The sequence below is a fragment of the Saimiri boliviensis genome, chromosome 8 (assembly GCF_048565385.1).
Source record: "Saimiri boliviensis isolate mSaiBol1 chromosome 8, mSaiBol1.pri, whole genome shotgun sequence".
Taxonomy (NCBI): Eukaryota; Metazoa; Chordata; class Mammalia; order Primates; family Cebidae; genus Saimiri; species Saimiri boliviensis.
The window spans coordinates 127636827-127661584 of NC_133456.1; positions in this window are offsets into that span (position 1 = coordinate 127636827).

Genomic DNA, 24758 nt, shown 5'->3' on the forward strand with positions numbered 1-24758 from the left:
CCTTCATCTATATCTGGCATTTCTCCCCATGCTATCTCTCCCCAACTCCCCACCCCTGCTGTCCCTCCCCTATTTACCCCCAACGGACCCCAGTGTGTAGTGCTCCCCTCCCTGTGTCCATGTGTTCTCATTGTTCAACACCCACCTATGAGTGAGAACATGCGGTGTTTGATTTTCTGCTCCTGGGTCAGTTTGCTAAGAATGATGGTTTCCAGGTTCATCCATGAGCCTACAAAGGACACAGGAAAATGTGGCACATATACACTGTGGAATATTACGCAGCCTCGTGTGACACATTTTTATGAGGTAGCTTATCTTTCCCTGCCTTTGTTTATACATTGTATCCTTCAAAAATTTCTGGAAGGTTAACTGCCCTTGAAACGATTTGCTGGAAGCACCTTCCGCAGACTGAAAACAATTAATTAGTGAATATTTTTAGAGCATGGATAACGAATGGAATTATTTGATTCCATGTAGTTTAACAAGAGTTTGTTTCTTCTTTCAGAGGTGTTGGCTGGTTTAATGGAAGGAGAACTGGATTAGGAGCCTGCAGGCTGGGTCGAAGGCACTGTCCTGCTCCCTAACTAGCTGGGCCTCCCTTAGCAAACCTTCTCTCCCTCACGTGGTTTCTCGTTTGTCAAATTGCAGAAATGTAATGTCCGCCTCGCCTGTTTCATGTGATAGCTGTTAAAACCAGGGAAGGTAACTTTATGTTAACCGTAAAATACATTATTAGGAAGGTAAAAAATTGTGTAGTAAAATGTGCACGCATCTTAGTCGGGAACCCCAGGCTTCAGTGCTGACTCTACCACGTGCTCTGCCATCAAATGTAGGTCAGCTTATTGATCTGATCTCACTTTTATTTCACTTTATAAAATAATTTCCTCATTTGTGTCCCGACTAGGACAGTGTAAATACAAGTTGTTTGTAAAATTGCAAAAGTAGTGAATCGCATGTAAATACTCACTAGGTTTCAGGAATTGCGCTAGATGTACGGTGTCTTCTTTATGATTTATAATATTTATTGTTATTATTTGAAAAACATTTTATTTTATTTTCTATTTTGCATGATCTCATTGGCCGTACACCGAACATAGTACCCAATAGCAGCTGTTCCAACCCTTGCCCTCTTTTTTCCTCCCTCTTTTTTAGAATCCTCAGTGTTTGTTGTTCCCATCATTGTGTCTGTGTGTATTTTTTTGTTTGTTTCAAGAAATAGGCTCTTGCTATGTTTCCCAGGCTGGCCTCGAACTCCTGGGCTCAAGTGATCCTCCTGCCTTGGCCTCCCTAGTAGCTGCCATTACAGACATGCACCACCACGCTGGGCCACAGTGTTCTTTCATCATCACAGTGACCCTTTGAGGGAAATAACGCATTATCCCAATTTCCAGCTAAGAAAACTGAGGCTCTGAGAAGTGGAGCCAACATTCAATTACACATTTGTTTCGCCGCTGAGCCTGTTTCTAATCACTGTCCACACAGCCACGATTACTGTTTTACTTTTATTGTTTCAGCCAATGACAGTGACATAATGAGGGCACAGAGGATGTTATTTTCTCGGAGATAGGAGATGTTATGGTTGACCTGGTAACATTCCATTTACAGAACACCTTATGTATTCCTCAATTATAACTGCATTTCTGCAAGAGATGTTAAGTAATAACTCCCTAAAAGACAGTGAGAAGGGAGAAGATCTCAGTGACCTTGATCCCACCCCTCCAGAGCTAGCTCTACTTCTTGAGTACAATTATTGAGTCATTCTTGCCAGATAATCAAATAAATTTTTTTTTTTTTTTTTTTTTTTTTAATAGACAAGGTCTTGCTCTGTCGCCTGGGCTGGAGTGCAGTGGCACAATCATAGCTTACTGTAACCTTGAACTCCTGGGCTCAAACAATCCTCCCATCTCAGCCTCCTGAGTAGCTGGGATTACAGGCACATGCCACCATGCCCAGCTAATTTTTAACTTATTTTTGTAGAGATGGGATCTCCTTATGTACCCCAGGTTGGTCTCAAACTTCCAGCCTCAAGGGATCCTCCCCCCTCAGCTCCCTAAAGTGCTGGGAGTAGAGGCATGAGCCACCAGCCCGGCCTGTGGATATGCTCTGGTTATAAGTTAAGGTGTTTGGGAATGAATTTCTCACTTCTAGATTCCTACTTTGGTACAGCAAATGATATCTCCTCTCTCTTGTCTTTGGTCATTTATTTTAATAAAATGAGCAGGAGAGCAAAGGGAAACACATATATTATGCAAGGCTCTCCGGTAAAGGATTTTTGTCATAAAGGGCTGAATTTCTAAGCTAAGCATGGGTACTTGTTATTTATTTATGTATTTATTCATTTATTTATTTACATTGGCTTTAGAGTATTCACTTCCTTGTTGTTAGATAATAACTATTAGAAGAGAAATTTGTCACTCCTCCTTCTGGTCCCCCCTGCACTTACTGTGTGTGTGACTGCATTTCTGGGTTAGCAGGGGGTGATTTTCTATACACCCCACACCTGATGATTCTACACAGAGAATGGTAAAGACCACAATTAGGAGGGGCGGAGGTAAGAATGAAAATGATTCAGAAAGAAGACAAGGATTTTCATTCCATAGGAGCGATTTGTGCTCTAAGGATCGGCCACCCCACCAGCCACTGGCTGAGCACCATCAGCATTCTCAGCACTTCGGATGCAAACACTCTTTGTTGGCGCTCCTGTTCTAATGGGAAAGTGGTCTTGGTTAGGGGGTGTGGGTGGAGGTGAAGGCACGGAAATTGCTCATTGGGGCCAGGTGAGGACAAATAACTTTCAGGGAGGAAGAGCAGAAATCTCTTTCACGGAGGAGAGTTGTTTGAGAAAATCGTTTTAGATGCTTGAAATTTGTGGTGACTAGAGGGGAGGAATTCATTTAAGACACCCTTCTACTGAGGATAAACAACACCCTGTGTCTAATATGTGGGCTTACAATTAACCTAACTTAGAGGGAGTTGATATCCTGACTCACAGTTGCATTCTTTATGAAGGAACTCTCATCAGAAGAGGTCATGTCTTTTGGAGTGCTTTATTTGCAGAAACTAGACTCAGGGCTGGGCTGGGGAAGGTAGAATGGTGGTTATGGGTCATAGCCACAAAGACCTTGCTGCAAAGAAGTCCTTAAATGCAGGGAGCTGTGTTGCCTCCAGCCTTGGGGTAAGCCTGGGATTTTCCTTCAGATTGCTATGCTTCTGACTTTTGAGGAGTGTCTTTCTCTCACAATTCATATAGATTCTTTCCTTTTGTTGTTTTTTTACTTTTCCTATAGGCCTGATATGGGAAGGAAAATGAAGAAATGCTCAGCTAAACGTATTTCGACATGTACCTTTTAACATTCTGCATCTGACTCCTTTTTTGATGTAGGAGTTTTCTTCTTGGTTACTTTGCAAGAGAGGGACTTCTGGCTGGTAATACCCCACCTGGGCCCTGCTTGGTCATGCTGGCATGCCCCAGCTTGTCTGTGTTACAGCTTACACCTGGGTTCGGTGGTTCCCAAGCTCTTGTACCATGCCCAAGAAGAATGAGGATACGTTGCACACTGAAGGGTGAGGAGGGCAGAGAAGAATTTTATGGAGCAATAAAACATCTTTCAGCAGAGAGGGGACATGAAGGTGGTCCCCCTAACCAAGGCAGGAAAATCCCATGAGTGGCTGGGTCCAGGGCCTTTTATGGTCTCAGAATGGGGAGTGTGTGTTGATTGGTTTGTGAGTATGCAAATGAAGACACCACTTAAATATGGGGGTGACAGTGTAGAAAAACTAATTAGGGAAGGGTAGGTGTATGTCAAATAGATGAAGGGTGGGGACCCATCAGAGGAAAGCACACCAATGGTAAGACAACTTCTCAATCCAGTCTGAGGATTTAACTGACAGCTTGGCATTTTGGCTTTAAACTGTCTTTGGCTTGGGGGTGGGGTTTCACCAGGACCTGCCCTATCTGTCCAGGCATTTATATCACTTCCTTCTGCTCTCAAAAAAAGTCACATCCAGCAGAGAAAATTCAGAGTTGGTGTGAATGCTGGACACGTAGTCTCCCTTAGTCTTGTTTTGTGTTTGGTAGTTGGTAGTGTTTGGTACTTGACTTCATGTCAAGGTCAAAAGTCCTTTCTCAATTTGTCAACACCACTGCAGACGTTTTCTCTGAGCAAAGCGCGGGCAGTAGAACTATGAGATTCAGCTGGGTTTTGCAGAGATTCCCAGCTAGCAGCTCTCCTTGCCTCTTCTGATCTAACTTCAAACCTGGGGTGGGTGTGGTGACTTTGTTTGCCCAAGTCATAATCAGACACCCCCGTGATTTCATGATCAAACACCCTCTGTGATCCCATAAGCAGACACCCCTATAATCCCGTGCGCAGATGCTCCCTGTGATCCTGCAGTCAGGTGTCCCTGGAGCTCCCTCCAGACACCCTGGGCCCCTCCTCTTTCATCTCATTACCTGGCACTCTCGGAACCCTCACAACTCCTGCGTTTGAGCACTCCCCAACAAGCATGAGAATTAGGGAGAACAAAAAGTAGCTCTTCATCAGGACCAAGTTGCCCTCAACTGAAGGGAGAAGGATAGAGAAAAAGAGAATGAAATCCCTAAAGGCATCATGGATTTCAAAGCTCTAGGGTAGATACTTGGAGAAATAAATGCTCGGAGTCACAGTCTGCGTATAAAACGGGATGCAGAAAAACTCCTCCAATCCTTACCCTTTCCATTCCCTTCTCTCTTCTTTTCTCTTTCCTCCCCCTTTTCCTACCTTTTCTATTTGTGAAATGCATTTGCTGTGCACAAGGTCTCAGAGAACAGTATGTTTCTAGAAGTTTCTCTCAAATGCAGGGCTAGTCACTTACTGCCATGAGCAGCTTCCTTCTTACCACAGGCTAATCGCGAAGTGTCCTGACATATGCTCACGGATTCCTTTGTTCATTTCATTCACTGAGTGTGTACTTTGTTCCAGCCCTAGTGTTTCCAAAAAGAATGAAAGCTATGGAGGATTCTCCATCAGTAGAAACTAATGTTAAGAGGGTAATAGGCAAAATACATTTGCAAAATGGTCCCGGCAGCTTAATTGTTCTGCCTGTGTTCCAGATGAAAACTGAAATTTCAGGAATTGAATCACTTGGTCAAGATCAGCAGAGCCAGAGCTGGTGCAGAGCAGTCTGAGGACGGCCTCGAACCTTGCTGCCTGCCGTGCTCTTTCTAGGGCTGTGCCCAGATACCTGGAGGGCTTCTCAAAGTCTGTGATTTATAAGCCTGAGAATGCTCATTTCCAAGTGCCCAGATGTCGTTAATGGGGACCCCAGTGTGAGAACCGCTGCTCTATGCTATTCTGTGTCTCCTGCAGTCCCCCTCACGTGCATCTGCTTCAGGGACGGTGAAATGCACCTTGCAATTAATTTGCAGCTCAAATTCACGCTGCCTGTAGATGGAAGAACCCTCTTTCCCCACCCAGACTCCACTTCTCCTGTCCTGTGTCTGCAGTTGTGAAGTCACCCTGGATTTTACTTCTTCCTTCCAGTGTTTTAAGAAAACACTTTGGGAAGAAAACGGCTTTGACTTGAGGTGCTGGTTGCCCTTAGCTACTGGAGGAAGAAGCTACTCCGTGTGTTTCAGGGTGCCGGGAATGAAAGCGTGGCACACGACACAGGCGGAAAGAATCCCCACATTCCCTTCCGCTCAATTCACCAGCATCAGACTCCGGTTGTTCTAGAACGCCATTCGGAATGATCCCGAGAACAGACAGCAGAAACAGCGGCTGCACGGGGACTGTTCATGTGTGGACCCCCTCCTGGAAACACCGTGAAGGTGACGGATCTTCGCCTGTAAACACGACTGCGCTCGGGCAGGGGCCTTGCCCTCGTCTGAGCCCACTGACCTCTTCCTGTGTCTGCGAACAGTGGCCAAGCGGAAACAGACGGGAAATCGGAGTGAGGAAATGTGTTGATTTGCAAAACACGGGGAGAACAATTGGCGTTGTGATTCCCAGGACGAGAGGCTCTCACCGGCTCGCAGAGGCGTCCACGCTGGAGGAGGTGGGTCTGTTCTCTGGCCCTGAAAGTGTGCACTTTTTGCAGCCTTGAATTTGTCCTGCCTCTAAGGAAGTTATTTACAGTTTTGCACAGTGGGATAGTTTTATGAGCCAACCCTCTCATTTTTATGAGGGTTCCCGGGGTAAAGCAGTTATACAATCTTACACCAGCATACCAACTTCAGTGAAGAACAAACAATCTAAAGTAGGCCATCCGGACCCATAAAGCGGGCTACACTGAGCAGTCGTGATTTCAGATCAGTTCAGTGGTGACCTGGCTTATTACCATAAGGTAGAGGAATGAGCAGAGCCTACGCAGAGAGAGCGAGCAAGTGAACGCGAAATAAATAATTCACTGTGCTCCTTCCAGAAGCTGTAAGTTGAAGGGATAGAAATCTTGTGATCAGAAACAGGACCAGAATTCAATTGCTAGGATGTGCTTTCAAATCACTTTTCAGCTTTGTTGGTTGAAGGAAACGACATCATCACCTTCTACCAAATATTTGGTAAGCAATCCATCATCAGCACAAGGCTTTCAGATTTTAACGTGGCTTTCTGTGTATGACAAACTAACTTCTCCGTGAACCTGTGGAGAGCGAGGTCTCTGGGTGTGCTTCTATTTACAAATGAGTTTGCTAAGCTTTGACTTCATAAGAAGACAGGGTTAATTACGAACTAGACAGTGGATCTTACATTTATCAGCAAGCTAAGTAGCTGGTGACTGCCCCAATCAGAGTCAGTTTTGAGGAAATGAAACGGGACTTATTTACATTTAGAGTGATGCCCAGCTTCTTAATCACCTCAAAGCATTTACAGATTAACTTTACTCCCAGCAGTTCAAGCAGCAGAACGAACCCTGGGAGGGCGTGTGCTCCTCTGTCTCCCTCTTCTTCTGGAGCTGCTGATTCCTTATTTAAGTCTGTGTTCCTTGCCTGTATCTTTTTGCTAAACCCTGGAAACTTTCTTTCTGATGCTGTTCTGTGAAATAATCTGTGATTTATTTGGTAAGCCTCCTGATAAAGCAGTTTTCTAAAACCTTAACAAAATTGCTGAGGGTCATCAGCCTAGCCTGGTATATGTGCACAGTATAAGACAGAAATCATTCTGGTCAGCTTTCTCTGATAGAAAATGTTTCTATTAAATTGTTGGGTTATTATGGATTGCACATGCTGGATAACAGAGGTGACCCCAGCCTTCTCACGTGGCTCTGTGGTCACTTATAAATGAACGGTAGTAAGGATTAGATAAATTTTGGATAAGAAATTTCTAGTTAGACAATAAAAGTGACCAGAGCAGTTAGGATGATAGATACAAGAAAGGAAAGAATGGAATATTTATTTGCATGTAAAGGCTTACATTTAGAAATCCAATATAATAGGAATTTGGATAGGAGGGAGACCTTCCTTCCTGCTAAGTGACAGCAGACCCTTCCTTCTTGCTAAGTGACAGCAGACCCTTCCTTCTTGCTATGAAGCCAAGAAAATAGGTTTTTGGGGTTTCAACTTTGACCACAGAAGTCAGTTTGCTTATTTCAGCAAAAGGTGGTACACTTGGGTTCTAAGAGTCAATTCTTACAAAAGGAGCAGGAGCCAGTGAGTCTGGCTTTGTATCTGCATTAGAGGCAGAACATTCTCTGCTTTGCTGTTCATAGTGTACCAAGTCAGCTGGAGGAAGATTGGCGGCTACACCTCTTGGGTATTCCCATAACAAGATGCTCATCTCTGGAGGCGATCCTGGAGAGCCAACCCCACATAAATCCATTCTAATTAAGTATGCCACTCTCCAGGGGGAGATGCCTTCATTACAGGACCTATTTCAGGGGAATATAGGTATGTGCATATCTATATTTTAGTGATAGACACCAGAGTCTGTTTGCAAGCAAGGGAATGTACCATCCCCCCCATTTCCCCTCTCATCTTACATCTTGCTATCTAGAGACTCACGCAAAGCAAATCCCTTGGGATTGCACTTACTTTCAGATATATGAAGTTAAACCCTTCTCAGGCACACACATCTTCCCATTACAGGTACAATGAGAAGCTTTCTATAACTCCGAATCCAATGGTGCCATTTCCTAATTGAGGCCCCCGGCCCAATTAGGAATGAATGAGTACTTGCTGTTGATAAAGTTAATGAGCAGCTAGTCACAACCACAACCAAGAAGCATTTCTTTTTCTAAAAAATTATATATATATATATATAGTCCAGAGAAGAAATGGGAGCCTACAGATGAGTGGTCATCCTTTGGCTTGTTTTAAAAAATGAAATGTCTGAACTGAGATGTCAAGTCTTATAAAACAAAGTTATACTCAAACCCCAAACTCATTAACCAGACTCTGCTTTGGAGATGGCCAAGTAACGGAGGGTTCTGGAAGGACATTCCATGCTTGAAAACAGTGTTGCCACCTTCCTCTCCCACTCCCTCCCTCCCAGTCCTCCTGGGAAGGGACCAGGTGCAACAAGCAGCAATAATATTCAGGACAGATTTCTGTTTTACCTCCACCACACCACGGTTGAAGAAGAATGAGGCGCTTGAAAAGCCATGTTAGGCTGGGTGCGGTGGCTCACGCCTGTCGTCCCAGCATTTTGGGAGGCCAAGGCAGGAGGATCACTTGAATTCAGGGATTCAAGACCAGCCTGACCCACATGGACAAGCCCCATCTCTACTAAAAATATAAAATTAGCTGGGCGTGGTGGCGTGCACTTGTAATCGCAGCTACTTGGGAGGTTGAGGCAGAAAAGTCACTTGAACCCAGGAGGCGGAGGTTGTGGTGATCCAAGATGGCACCACTGTACTCCAGCCTGGGCAACAAGAGCAAAACTCCATCTCAAAAAAGACAAAAACAAAAACAGAAAACCAGGCTACCCTCTACCCTAAGGAGTTAACTGTTGTAGGACACCAGGTACCTGACAAGAGAGAAATGAAGCACGGGACACATGTTTTAAAAAGTTTCCATGTAATCATACTCAAGACTTTTGAGTTATTCAAAAGCAGACTTTCACTTTTATATGGAGAATAATTTCTTTTTCAAAATATCTTTTTATGCCAAAAGCAATCACAACAAAAGCAAAAATTGACAAATGGATCTAATTAGACGTAAGAGCTCTGAACAGCAAAAGAAACTGTCAACGGAGTAGACGGAAAACATACGGAATGCAAGGAAATATTTGGTAATTTTGCATCTGACAAAGGTTTAATATCCAGCATCTATAAGGAATTTAAAGAAATTTACAAGATAAAAAACAAGTAACTCCATTAAGAAGTGGGCAAAGGACATGAACAGACACTTTTCAAAAAAAAGATATACACACAGCCAACAAGTATATGAAGCAAAGTTCAATATCTCTGATTATTAGAGAAATGCAAATCAAGAGCACAATGAGATGTCATCTCAAACCAGGTAGAATGGCTATTACTAAACAGGTAAAAAAACAAGAGATAATGGTAAGGTTGTGGAGAAAAGGGAACATTTACACACTGTTGGTGGGAGTATAAATTAGTTCAACTATCATGGAAGACAGTGTGGTGAATCCTCCAAGAGCTGAAAAGAGAACTACCATTCAACCCAGCAATCCCGTTACTGGGTATATACCCAAAGGAATCTAAATTATTCTACCATAAAGACACATGCACACAAATGTTCACTGCAGCACTATTCACAATAGTCAAGACATAGGATCAACCTAAATGCCCATCAGTAGCACATTAGATAAATAAGACATGGTGCATGTACATCATGGAGTACTATGCAGCCATGATAAAAAATGAGATCATGTCCTTTGCAGGCATATGGATGGAACTGGAGGCAATTATTGTAAGCAAAGGAATGCAGGAACAGAGAACCCAAACCCACATGTTCTCACTTATAAATGGGAGCTAAGTGATGAGAACACGTGGAAATGGAGATGGGAACAACAGACGCTGGGGCCTCTTTGAGGGTGGAGGTTGGCAGGAGAGAGAGGATCATAAAAAAATGCCTATTGAGTACTATGCTTAACTGGGTACTATGCTTAGTATTGGGTACTATGCTTAGTACATGGGTGATGAAATAGACTGAACACCAAAGGTAAACATGAGTTTACCTATCTAACAAACCTGCACATGTACTTCTGAACCTAAAATAAAAGTAAAAAAAGATTTAAAAAGCCAAGCCACATCAGAGTGCTGTGTATTTGTGATTCTGTTTATGTGACATTCTGGATAACACAGAATCAGGAAACAGATCATTGGTTGCCTTGGGCTGGAGGTGGGGTAGGGTATTGACTGCAGTGAGGCACAAAATAACTGAAAACGCGTGGTATATCACAGTCTGTCTTCAGAACGTTCTGAGCCAATGGACTCCTTCTATGTACTTGTGATGGTGGTTACAGAACTTTACATTTTTAAAACTCATGGAGCCATACACCTAAAAGGGATAAATTTTACTGTAAGTAATTATATATTCATATGTCTGACTTTAAAAAATTAAAAAAAATAAAATATCTTATTAAATGTCTATGTTTTCAAATAAATATAGATTATATTGGAGGAATTTACATTGAGGTGAGGAAATAAATATTGTTCTGATGACGTCTGAGAAAGGGGCTTAGCCAATTGTCCGTTCATAGTGCGTAGACCTGCTGCTGTACTATTTTGCTATTTCTATGAAAGTTATCACTGAATTATTTGCCCCACATTGATGATCTGCCTGCTTTTATGCATTCAGATGGCGTGCAGATTCTCTGAAGTTTTGGACATTACTACCTTGGTATTCTTATGTTGAGATTTGCTTGGGCTCACTACGGGGCCTTCCTTTTGGTCCACAGGGCTGGTATTTCTGGGTTCCTGACAATGGGAATGCATGCAGAAAGTCTATTTCAAATTGGGACAATGACCTTTGAGTCCCACATGTACTTTTACTTTTCTTTTTAAAAAAATTTTACTTGAACTTTGGGAATAATACCCTTTGTTCTCAATTAAAATAGTATCCTGCAAGAATTTCTATTTCTGAGTAAGAAGTAAGTCAAGACAAAAATAATCCTTGTGAAATGGCTTCTTGGGTGACTTTTGAGAAAGCTTTTGACCAATACTCCATGGGATCACTGACTTTCTTTTGATTTATTGATGGTGTATTGAAAACATGACACCCTGCCCTAACATGATAATGACATGTCTGCCCTCCTCCGATAATATGTGGTATATTAAAGTCTGTCTTTAAAATCTGCAATCTGTGCTGGGTGTGGTGGCTCAAGCCTGTAATCCCAGCACTTTGGGAGGCCGAGGTGGGCGGATCACGAGGTGAAGAGATCGAGGCCATCCTGGCCAACATGGTGAAACCCTGTCTCTACTAAAAATACAAAAAAGTAGCTGGGCATGGTGGCACGTGCCTGTAATCCCAGCTACTCAGGAGGCTGAGATGGAAGAATCACTTGAACCCAGGAGGCGGAGGTTGCAGTGAGCCGAGATTGCACCACTGCACTCCCCACTCAAAAAAAAAAAAAAAATCTGCCTTTTTAATTTTGGGAGGGTACTTTGCTTTTGCTGAAGTCCTTGACCTAATATTTATGTTGCATGTTCGAAGATAAAGACTGAGAAATTGGCTTGGCTGATCATCGGGCATAATCGTGAGTATAAACGTGTTTTCCAAATGATGGTGACACTGGATACCATGAGGGTTTAGTCCGCAGAACTGCAGAAGAGTGTTAAGAATCAAGTGCTGACCACACACGGCACACATGCCCTTTACTGATGGGGTACAGAGCTCTGATAACAATACTTGTTTGGGGTCCCCCAACCCTGCCTTTGTCTAAGGGACTAAGCGTGTACCTAAGTCTTCTTGGTAGTAAGTGTAGATGCATCCTTAGGAGCAAACATTGGTTTCAGAAGCGATGCATTGCATGTTGAAGTTTCAGCTGGCTTGATAGACATGTTATGAAAAAAATATGGAACTAAATTCCAGCAATTGCATTCTAAGCTGTGCCCTGCCAAGTGGCACAGACTGGGGACACTTTTTAATCAAGTCGGAGATTACCTTAGTGAAGGGGGGCAAGGAAGAAAGTGAGTTAAAAGGAAATGGGGTTGTTATCCTTTGGACTCTTAGAGTCTAATGAGGAGATGAAACAGACCTGATGATTTAAGAACATCATCAAGTGATGTCAGTAAATAACCATACACTTAATGATTACCTAAGATTTATCCTTTTTTTTTTTTTTTTTTTTTTTTTTGAGATGGAGTCTTGGTCTCTTGCCCACCAGGCTGGAGTGCAGTGGCTCAATCTCGGGTCACTGCAACCTCCACCTCCCAGATTCAAGAATTCTGCCTTAGCCTCCCGAATAGCTGGGATCCCAGGCACATGCCACCAAACTCAGCTAGTTTTTTATTTTTAGTAGAGATAGGGTTTCACCGTGTTGGCCAAGCTGGTCTCGAACTCCTGACCTCAGGTGATCGGCCCACCTCCGTCTCCCATGTGGCTCTAACTGGCAGACGTGGCTGGATCTGAGAGCGAAGTAGACTCTCATCTTGTCCCCACTTCTTGCTAGCAAGGTGGATTTAGGGGAGATTTCCTAAATGTTCTCGGCTTCGGGGCTTACCAAAAAAAAAATCTCTAAAATGGAGCTAAAATTAATACTCTCTTTTTCATAGATTTTTGTAAGCATTTGCAGACCGTAAGGCCACAAACAGAGAAAACGCATCCTTGCCTCTTCTCCAAGACTAAGTAAGGACTGGCGATTCTGGGCCGGGGTGACGTGAGCTTCCAAGGAGAATCAAGGTTAAACATCTTCACCCACGCCAGCGGCAAAAGGGAGGGCTATTGAGTTAGCTGGTTGAAGCATCGCGGTCATAAATCAGCTACTTCCCTTTGCAGGAACTCTGCATAGAACATCTTCAGCCCCAACTGGGAGGAGGACACGCGGAGAGGCTGTCAGAGCAAAGAGAATTCTGCCAGGGCCTGGAGCCCCCTGGAGTCACAGAACAGGTGGGAATAGGTCAGCTGAGATAACCAAAGGCGTGGCATGTGCCTACTGGTAGATGCCCTGGGCCCAGTTTGCATGTCACCTCTTCAGTCATCACTGCTCATGTTCTGCTAAGATGTTTGGTCATGAGAATAAGAAACGTCAGTGAGTCCTGCTATGCAGCCACTGGAGAATCTTGGAAACCAGTGGCCAGACCAGGATAAACGCTAGGGCTTAAGCCAGAATTCCAACAAGCTCCAGGAAGGTCGTCCCGGGGTTCCTGTTCTAACACTGGTAGCTGGCTCTGCTCTCGGGGAAAATGCTGTGGAAGACACGCTTCTTGTGGCTTTGCGGCATGAAGTGCCTGTTAGCCCCTCCCGTCCTGGGGAGCATCCCCCCGCCACCCGTTGGGGAATCCTCCTGTCCAACACTGATTTTGAAACGTGGCTTATCTAAGATCTTATTTTAGAGTGATGCTGCCTGACACGGACTCTTCTTACTCCCCCCACCCCTACATCCCTAGACTTATTTCAGAATTGTAACCATTACTTTAGAGCAGCTAAGAGCGCTGATGTCTCCCGATTGCCCGTCAGGGAGAGCAAAGCCAGACGGCAGCACTGGCTTACTTTAGGATGTGAGGAATCCAGACATGCAGAAAGGCTGCTTTTGCAACAAAGGCGTGATGAATGCAGCCCCCGGAGTCTACAGAGCTCTCAAACCTGCCTCCTTCTTCTTCGTCTTCTTGTTTTTTTTTGAGACAGAGTTTTGCTCTTGTTGCCCAGGCTGGAGTGCCATGGTGCAATCTCAGCTTCAACCTCCTCCTCCCGAGTTCAAGCGATTCTCCTGCCTCAGCCTCTCAAGTAGCTGGGATTACAGGTATATGCCACCATGCCGGGCTAATTTTGTGTTTTAAGCAGAGACGGTTTCTCCATGTTGATCAGGCTGGTCTCAAACTCCCGACCTGAGGTGATCCGCCCTCCTTGGCCTCCTAAAATGCTGGGATTGCAGGTGTGAGCCACTGTGCCCGGCCAAACCTGCCTTCTGTCATGGTTAAATGTCAGGATGGGGTGGCGGGGAAGCTGTGGGTTAGGGTCAAAATGGTGGGTGGGTGGGCTGTCGGGAGCCAGACCAGGACTGTGTTTAGGGGGATGTCCCAAATTGACCGGTAGCCTTATTTCAGGAAAAAAAAAAATGCTTAAGACTCACCCTATAATAGTCTCCCTCTGAGAAGCAGCTGTCCCTGGGAGGCATCAGAAGGCCGCACGACAAAGCCCTCTGGCTCAGTTTTGCCACCGTCTCACCTCAGTGTGCGTGAGACATCTTCTCCCACTGTTTGTTTCTTTTCTCGCTCACTCTGGTTAAATGACAGATAAACGGGCTTGGCAGGAACATTATGTTTCTATTCATTTGCTGGGGTGCTGGGCCTGCAGAGTATTCTTGATAGTGTTCAACGCTAATACCGTGACGATCAGGCAAAGCTCTCGAGCCAGCGGTGACATTTGGAGAAACCAGTGGGAAGGAGGGGACTGGAAACATGTACAAGCTTGGGCACGTCACTCACCTTTGCCATTAAGTGACTTCCAGAACAGACTGTATCTTCCGAGGGACTTGAATGGAGACATTCCTCCTGAGCGGGAAAGTAGGTGCGAATTGCAGTGAGATCCAGCTGCGAGGATGGGGGATTGCGTGCAGGGAGCTGGCAGAGTGTCAGCGGATGAGCAGGCTAATGGAGTGACACAGCCCAGGGCAGCGTGGACGCTGCCAGCGTGGTTATCCCCAGACCTTGGCCCCTTAGCCTGCTTGGCACCTGGGCCATGGCTGCTGGTGGAGGACAGAGCGCAGCCAGCCAGCCGGATGCCACCTTTCCGCGGCTGTCCTGGGTGCTTCGTTTCCTCATCCTGGGATGAGAGATGGTGGCTCTTGTGAATCCAAACACAAGATAGGAATATCATATTTTTTAAAATGTTTAACTTTTGTGGGTCCATAGTAGGTGTATCTATTTCTGGGGTATATGAGATATTTCAATACAGGCGTACAATGCATAATAACCACATCAGGGTGAACGGAGTATCCATCTCCTCAAGCATTTATCATCTCTTTACATTACAAACATTCCAAATATACCCTTTTAGTTAGTTTTAAAAATACAAAATATTGACTGTAGTCACCCTGTTGTGCTATCAAATATGAGATCTCACCCTTTCTGTTGACCTACATTTGAACCCATTAGCCATTCCTCCCATACCCACCGCACTGCCTTTCCTGGCCTGGAGTAACCATCTTTCTATTCTCTGTCTCCAGGAATTCAGTTGCTTTTAATTTTTAGCTCGCACAGACGAGTGAGAACATGGTCTTTCTGTGCCTGGTTCATTTCACCTAACACAATGAGCTCCAGTTCCGTCCACGTTGTCACAAATGTCAGAATCTCATTCTTTTTGATGGCTGAATAGTACTCCACTGTGTAGTGTACATGAACCGCATTGGCTTTGTTCATTTGTCTGTTGATGGACACCTTGTTTTCTCCCAAATCTTGGCTATTGTGTCACATACTGTGAAAAATAATAGTTTAAAATAGATCACACTGATTCGCTGTGAAAGCAGGCTTGCCGCCATTAGAAAACAGTGTCCTTAAAAAATGCGTATTTGCATCCTCTAACATGCCCAGCATAGAAGTTTGACTCCTTGTCCTTGGGAATTTAAAAGGCTACACACTAAGAATGCCAGTCCTGGCCGGGCGCGGTGGCTCAAGCTTGTAATCCCAGCACTTTGGGAGGCCGAGGCAGGTGGATCACGAGGTCAAAAGATCGAGACCATCCTGGTCAACAAGGTGAAACCCCGTCTCTACTAAAAATACAAAAAAATTAGCTGGGCATGGTGGCACGTGCCTGTAATCCCAGCTACTCAGGAGTCTGAGGCAGGAGAATTGCCTGAACCCAGGAGGCGGAGGTTGCGGTGAGCCGAGATCGTGCCATTGCACTCCAGCCTGGGTAACAAGAGCGAAACTCCGTCTCAAAAAAAAAAAAAAAAAAAAAAAAAAAGAATGTCAGTCCCCAGGGAGTTGGCGTGAATTTCTCCAAAGGCCTGTGTGTGTGTGTGTGTGTGTGTGTGTGTCTGTGTGTGTGTCTGTGTGTGTGTACGTGTTCTCCCCAGGCCCCTCAGCAGGGTAGTGACCCCAGATGGCCCACAGCGCTCTGGTCACCTCATGGTGGCTCAAGCAATAACGGAAAACAACAGACACACGAATGAAGGGTGGGCACAGCTCCTGTCATGGGAGCCAAGGCCACTGGAATGCTGGAGTCCCTGGCAAAGCCCCCTGTCGTCCCACCTTCCTCAGAGACCTCTGGTTTTCACAGTTCCGGGGGCCCCTTCCTGTGGCTGCCGGGCCTAGGAGGAACTTCAGGGAGGGAGTGGCCGACAGTCATGCACACCGCCTGACTGGTGACAGGCTTCCTGGTTTGCGGGGTAGAAGGAGGTTTACCCCCTTATGACGTGGTGGGGAGAGGTACATGGCAGGGCTTGCAGTAGCGTTTGCAGCATGAGGTCTGCCCCTGAGTTCCTGCCCTGCCGGTACCCAGCACGGGGCCCACTGAACCCAGCTCTGACCAAGTTTCTCCATGGAGGAACCCATGGATGATTGGCCACGGAGGCCAGGTGTCTCCATACCATTTATGCGGCAGTAGGTAATGAAACTTCCTTACCTTTGAAGGGAGAGCAATTTCAGAATTTTCACAGTCTTCTTGCACAAGTCATCTGATCTTCCTGGCCAGCTTTTTATGGGGGATATTATTTTAAAGATAAAGATACCAAGTCAAGGAGAAAGAAGAGAGAGAACTTCATTCGTGTGTCTGATGTGGACGAGTTATGACTTGAGCCCAGGCTGGTAGGCAGCAGACTTCTACCGTTGCCCCGAAAGAGCCTGGAAGCCATGAGGCCCGGCAGTGCGGCACGGTGGGAAGGCCTGGGCTCTGCAGCTAGACTGCCACCACCGACCGGCCGTCCATCTGAGACAAGCGTGTCCGCCTCTGCGTCTCAGCCTCTGCATAAAATGGCACTAGCACCCACCTCACCAGGGTGCATTAACACCTGCCTGTTAGTACAAGTCGCTGTCTACAATGATAGCAGCTCTCTTTCGGTTCTCACTACGTACCTGGCACTGTGCTTTGCACTTCATGGGCATTAATTCATTTAATCATCACAGTAACCTTAGGGGATAGATAAGCCTTATTTTCCCATTTCGCAGATGAAGAGACTGAGGCACAGAGAGACCAAGTCATTTCGTAGCAGCAGGAAGACCAGGGACCATGCTCTCTTGATCACATGAGGCTTCTTTTAAAACAGAGGTTGGCTCCCAGTAAATACTCAAAAAACGCTGGCTGCAGCCTGGCATGGTGGCTCACACCTGTAATCCTAGAACTTTGGGAGGCTGTGGCAGGTGGATCAGCTGAGGTTGGGAGTTCGAGACCAGCCTGGCCAACGTGGTGAAACCTCATCTCTACTAAAAATACAAAAATTAGCTGGGTGTGGTGGCAGGTGCCTGTAACCACAGTAACTCGGGAGGCTGAGGCAGGAGAATCACTTGAACCTGGGAAGTGGAGGTTACAGTGAGTCGAGATGGTGTCACCGCACGCCAGCATGGGTGACAAAGCAAGACTCTGTCTAAAAAAAAAAAAAAAAAAAAAAAAAAAAAAACCGCAAAAAACACTGGCTGCTATTGGGGTTGTCGTCGGTATTGGGTGGAATGTTACCCGGGCCCCAATGTCCCGGACACCTCCCAGTGGCCGGAACACCACAATCAAGACTTCTGTCCCCTGTTAAAATGCACAATCCCCCTGGAAAGGCTTCCATTAAACCTGAACCTGCTTGGAAGCCCTGGCGTCAGCGAGTTCTAGGACTGTGTCTGGGGGAAGTTTGATGGAGGAGAGAGAGCGAAACTGACCATACTGCTTGGAGGAGTAATGACGGACACTTCTGCTGATGCAAATGTGGGAGAATGAGGCAGAAATTACGTAAAAAGGGAGGATGAGGACTCGTCTATCTCATGCCTTTTCGCAGCTGTTAAAATGATCCGCATCGCTGGGACCTCGTTAGAATCCATTCTCCAAGCACTTTTTCACGAACTGTTTTAGGGTTGCTAGGTGTTGGGAATCACAGACTAATAGGGCTTCTTTGACAGATAAGGAATTCAAAGTATGGCTTAGGTCACATGGCGAGGCAGTAAAAATATCCAAAGCCAACACCCTAGAATCCTGCCTCCCTGTATGAATGCCATTTATTTTCCTATTCTCTGATAAGCTTTACAAGGAGCGATCACATATGACCTTTGCAATAAATTTAAAAATTTCGGTGTTGATTTTTCTTCTCGGCCTCAGCTTAGCAGTAAGGGTCAGGAGTTCTTCTTTGCTGGTTTTGGCACCAAGGCTGAGCCTTTCTGGTGTAGTTTCCAATCTCCTCTCCAGAAACCCAGGTTTAATGATGCTTTCCTGCCTTCCAGGTATGTAGTGAGGGTTAATTAGATGATGTTTGCATAGAGCTTTGAAGATGAAAGCACCATGTAATTGTTATTACATATCATCTCTTCCAGAAACCGGGAATGCTTCGACTTCAGGGAAGGCTTGAACATGTCTCCACTTGCATCGTTCACTTTAGGATAAAACTTGTCAGGCATCAGTGAACTAATGATACTGTGTAGTGCGCCGAGGATCAGACAGTCCAAACACAAGCTCTCAGAACTCCTTGGATCACCAGGAAGCAGCTGTTGCTGGGCTTCGTGATGGAATGAGCCCACCCATTCAGCAGAGAGCTGCTGGCGTGTTTTCGCCATAACTGGATCCCCAGCATGAGAAAATGTGGGTTGTTAAGAGAATGTCATGGCTCCAGAGACCAGAAAGCGTTTGAACAGACAGGAGAGGGAATAGGTGGCATTTTGGAGGGGCTGGGGCTGGTCATGGGAGAGGAAGGTAGCAGAATGAAAGACTTTTCTTACCGTGTTTGAAAATTCTTTCAAGAGCTCCTGATGGGTCTCTCTCCCTATGGTCTGATTTCACTATGTCATCCCTGTTCCTTCCACCGCCAGGCTCACTGCAGTTCCATCATGGCTTGTCAACCTTCAGGGCCTTCCTCTTGCCTGGAAAATAAAGTCTAGTTCTTTTAAAGCCATGCTGTGGCTTTGCTGTGACTCTCGATTTTCTGCCTCTTGCTGATTTTCCTTCATACTCTTCCCTGCATGGGAGCTCTCTTCCCAACCAGCTCCTGCTGCCCCGCTGGGACTCAGGCTAACATGACTTTCCCACCCTGCACTTTGACCGTACGAATCCTTGACTTTCGCTCGGCTCCTTTGTCCCTGTTGATTCTTTCCCTGATGCTGCAGCTCCCAAGAGCACCCCCCTTTTAGTCAGTTCTGTTTGCTGTTCATTGACTTAGCACTTATCTGCATTTTGTTACATTGGCACGTATCTGTTAATATGAATATTTCCCTATTTGCTATTTGGACTGCAGAATCAGGGAGACCATGGGATTGTTTCTTAGACTCTTGTGGAGTACTGGGTGGAAAGTTTTTATTTTTAGAGTTGGGGTCTCATTCTGTCATCCACACTGGAGTGCAGTGGTGTGGTCGTGACTCACTGTAGCCTTGAACTCCGGGCTCAAGCAATCCTCCTCCCACCTCAGCCTACCAAAGCACTGAAAATACAGGCATGAATCACCATGCGTGGCTATAGTCAGCAAGTTTTAAACTTCATTAGGAGAGGGTATCTGTAATACGTAACACAGTGCCTGGCACACCTTACCTACTGCTGTCTAACCACTCTCTAAAATTTAATGGTATGCAATACCAACAGTGATTTATTGTTACTGTGAAGTTTATTTTCTGTCGGTTTATTGCCGAGTTAAAAACGAGGAAACTGAGGCCAGCACAAGAAAATTAGATGCCAATTTGTTCAGCTCCCGGGGAAGGTTCTTCGGTCCCGGGGAGAGGGGCCAGGGAAGTCGTGCCTGACTCCCTCAGGAGTGGAGTTTTATAGGGACTGAAGGCGTTCGATTGGATTTGGAGAAACAGGATGTGGACGGGGTAAGCTGCTATTGGTAGGTAGGTGGGATTTCTGGTGAGCGGGCTAGGTGCCGAGGGCAGAGGGGATTCCCAAGGCGGGCTAGATGATGGGCATATTCTGATAATGTAATTTTCAAGTGGGGAGGGAGATGGGCGTGTTCGAACTCCTGGTGAGGCAACCAGCCTTACAATTATTATTTTTCTTGGTCCTGGGGATTGAGTGAGCTTAGCTGGGTGGTTCTGGCTTGGGACGTCTCATGTGATTGCAATCAGATGGTAACTGCGCTGGGTTCATTTCAAAGGTCTCACTTGGCTATTTCCCGGGCTGGGAAGGCTTGAACAGCTGCAAAAGTTGGTGTTCCTCAGGTATGCCTCTCTGTCTGTATCTGAGCTCTCCATGTGGTTCCTCTAACATGTCAGCTTTAGGGTAGCTGGGCATTTGGCATGACAGGTTAGGGCTCCGAAGACACATACCTCTAGAGACTGTGGAACTGGACCCCCTTTCCAATGTATCAGGGAATCAAGCAGCAGCATCTCCACTGTGTCGTGTTCATTCATAATGTCATATGCCAATTCCTATTCAAAGGCAGGAGCATTAACTTATTTAATGGGGGAAGTGTCAGAGGATTTGGGGGCATATTTTACAACCACTACCGTTCTCAACACACACTTGTTGATTGAATGAATAAATGAATGGATGAAGCGCCATTTTTTTTTTAACATTTCCAATATAAAAGACAGTGTGACAGTGGACTGAAATTTTCCTACTATCTTCTTCATCATAAAAAAGATATTTATTTATTTTTTAACATGTTTACAACCCATGAGAAAGTATGAATTTATTTTGTCCTCCTTATAAAATCAAATTATGTTATTGACTGGAATTAATGTGTGGACTTCATTTCTCTAGGTATTAATTTCCTTCCCGCAGTTGCCTCAGAAGTACCTAACAGTATGAGCTTTGAGGAAACTTGGCTGTTATCTAAAAAAATAATTGTAAGAGTCCAATGTCATTGATACTTATTTCTTGTTCATCTCATGCTAATGTACTACTTTGCTAGGTCAAGTTAAGCAAGGTTTTGGAAACTTCGTCCAAGTTTTTTCATTGCTCTGGGATCCCCAAGAGTAAAGCGATCAATAAAAGAATGACAATTTTGTTTTTGTGGGTTGTGTTGATAATTTTGGTTTATTTTAGGTTGAGGGATGTAACTGCAGGTTTGGTGTATTAGTAAACTCATGTCATGGGGGTTTGGTATATAGTTTATTTGACATAATGAAATCGCAGCACTTTGGGAGGCTGAGGTGAGAGGATTGCTTGAGGACCGGAATTCAAGGCCAGCCTGGACAGCACAGTTAGACCCTTGACTGTACAAAAAAAATGAGAAAAAACTTAGCATGGTGTCTTGCGCCTATACTCCCAGCTATATGGAACGCTGAGGCTGGAGAATTGCTTGCCCCAGGAGTTCGAGGCTGCAGTGAGTTATGGTTGTGCCACTACACTTCAGCCTGGGCAACAGAGAGAACCCATCTCTTTAAAAAGAGGAGAGAACAAGATTCAGGGCTGCACAAGATGAACTTCCAGGAGCCTTAGAAACATTCTATCCCAGGCAAGGCGCGTGCAGTCATTGACTTCAAAGGGTCTCCCCCATCATGTGGAGATAGTAGAGTCGTTTTGCCACTTGACACCCCCTTGTGGTTTTTTCCTCTGCTCTTTGAAACTGGTTAGTCAGACCAGGCCCACGCCTGGGAGCTGGTTGGAAACCTGGCCTCCAGTTCCACCTAGGTCCCCCTGAATCGGAATCCACACTTTAACAAATCCCCAGGTGATTCCCATGAGAAGAGCTGCCTTAGAACTCTCCGGTCTCTCCCACCCTCTACCTCCTTCTTTGCCCACATTAGTAACTTTATTGAAATCTCAAATATAAAAGGATCGTCTTTTCTTCAGTTTCAGATACTCAGTCCTGGCAAAGCATTCCAATTGGTGACGAGGGACACACTATTCAAAGGGCACTTTGCTGATCACTTTCAGGGGTCCTGGCTGGCTCAGGGAGGGAGGGAAGCTGTGTGAGGGCACTGTTGTCAGTAATCATTTCTTCTGCTAGATGCCACCTGAAAAACAATTCCCCAGTCTCTAGGGCAGGGGCAGTTTACAGGGGGCAGGAGCTGCTGCTCATTCTAAAGGCAATCTTGACCACTGAACATACTTGATGCTAAATGAATTCATTCTTACTAATTTTGATACTGCATCTTCTGTTACTACTCTCAGAAGGAGGGATGGAAACCTGCTAGGTCAGTTTCCAGACAATATTTATGCAGCCCCCCCCTTTTTATTTTGTTAAATACTGTTCCAGGTTTCTCTGTCCTTACATAAATGGATGCTTTGCTTTTTACTAAGAAACTACTTCTTTCTCCATAGTACCGACCTGCAGGCCAATGGGGTGAGTACAATTATTTCACATTGACTGTTGTGTAGAGGATCCCTTCCTGTGCTATATGAAGGGGAGTCAAGAATGTTGACTGTCATCTCAAGGGCTAGCAAGAATGTATATTACAGTCTTCCCTCCTTCAGTACAGCTGAGAACACAGGCTGTTCTCTTTCCAAACACCCACAAATAACTGGGTCTGAGATTCTTTATATGCCAGTCACATTTAGGCTTATTTTTAGTCTGTAACATATCTAGGAGGACACAGGAAATTTCTAACTGGCCGTTCTTTTGCAAATAATGGCAATGAATGTGGTAATTTCTCTCTTGGTTAAAAGATCCGAAGTACCTTGTGACTGTAATCCAAGCACTTTGGGAGGCTGAGGCAGGCGGACCACAAGGTCAAGAGATCGAGATCATCCTGGCCAACATGGTGAAACCCCGTCTCTACTAAAAAATACAAAAATTAGCTGGGTGTGGTGGTGCATGCCTATAATCCCAGCTACTTGGGAGGCTGAGGCAGGAGAATTGCTTGAACCCGGGAGGCGGAGGTTGCAGTGAGCCAGGATCACATGACTGCACTCCAGCCTGGCGCCTGGTGACAGAACAAGACTGTCTCCAAAAAAAAAAAAAGATCTAAAATACAATAAATGTTACTGGTTTGCTCTTTCAGAAGTCCCCAAAATGTTTTCTCTTGTATCCTTGCAATGAATAAAAAAAATAATGGTCTCTGTCATTTTACAGGTTAAGAATTTTAAAAAGTGTATCATTCTCAGTACAAGTCACGTTCTGCTTCCTAATAGATGTGCATCTCTTTTGAAGACATTAGGTTGTCTCAAAAATGAAAAACCAAAATTCTAATTTTCTTAGTAGAATTCAGTTCAAGTTCCATTTCGAACCATTTCTCCTTTTATGACATATCTAGCTATTGGAATTTCAGGATTACATCTTGAAACATTAGCTTAGGATCACCAAAGGAAGCAGAATTTTTAAATAGTTTCCAACCTTAAAAAAGAGCCTAAAAATTTAACCGATTGTACTGCCACACCACAGAAACACACACGTGCATGTGCGCACACACTCCCTCTATCACGCACAGAGGGTAATTCCGTGACAGGCAACTTAGCTGGCTGTGTAGCGATTTAGCAGATAGTCCTAGTTCTTAACGTCTGTTTCGACCCAGCTTATTTCCCTGGTGCTTAAGCTGTTAGCCTGCATGCAGATACCTGCTTGGAGAGGGCTCAGGCCGGCACTGCTTTCGGCCTAAATTGATTGCTGAAGTTACAGGACTGAAATGCCTCAGGTAAAAAATTCAGTCAAAAGAAAAACATTAAGTAGACAGCTATGTAAAGCATGCCGCCTGACAGCTGGGGATGCTGGGAGGATGGAAGCGTTACTGCGAGTAAGGTCAATGGAATTAACACTCAATTACCCCTTGCCTATGAAAGGGCTAGCGAGAGGCCTTGCCACTCATCCCAACACACTTCTGACTTCAGCAAATTTTAGGTTAACCTCCTTTTTACATTAACTGTCCATAAATTAAAGACAGCTGATTTATTTTTTTCTCCTCCTCCCTCAGTTTAAACATCTTCTCTTTAGTATTTATAGCTGTTTTGGCCTTTAAGTGGAGAAAATTACATTCATATGACCAGTGCTTCTCCTTGGTTTGTGCCACATTAAAAGAATAATCCAAATCTCAGCCTCTTTTTTTTTTTTTAAAATCCCCCTTTGTGCCCTAACCTTATTATCTGTTGCCTGGCTTCCCACAGGATACTTACTCTACTGTGCTTAGTGAGTATCTAAGCACATCAGATAAGTATCTATGAATATAACGTGGTTTTATATATGCTCTGAGCTCAACCTAAGTATCCTTGTAGAGTACTCTGGGTTGAACTTACATATTTTTAAATCAATATTTGTTTTTCCACTGATTGTCCTTGAAATCAATTATCTTTTGACCCCTGAGTAATAAGCCATTGTATGTATAAACCGTATTTTAAAAATATTTTCCCCTTACTTTGCTACGCTAGTAATCTTAGTAAGTCTATCTCTGTGTTTATTGGGTTCTCTGGGGGTATATATCCAGAAATTCCTGTGTTATAGAACATGTGCTTACGACATTTTACCGCCTATTGCTAGCTTGTACCAAAATGGCTGTAATAAGTATCTGCAAAGTCACAGCCTATGTGAGAGTTTCTATTTCTCCATAGCCTCGCTGACGTTGGCTATTATCTGAATGTTTATTTTTTTAAATCAGGGTAGCCATCAACTGATGCCTGTAAGCTGGGATTTCCTGATGACCTATCAGTGAGGAGGCACATCTCT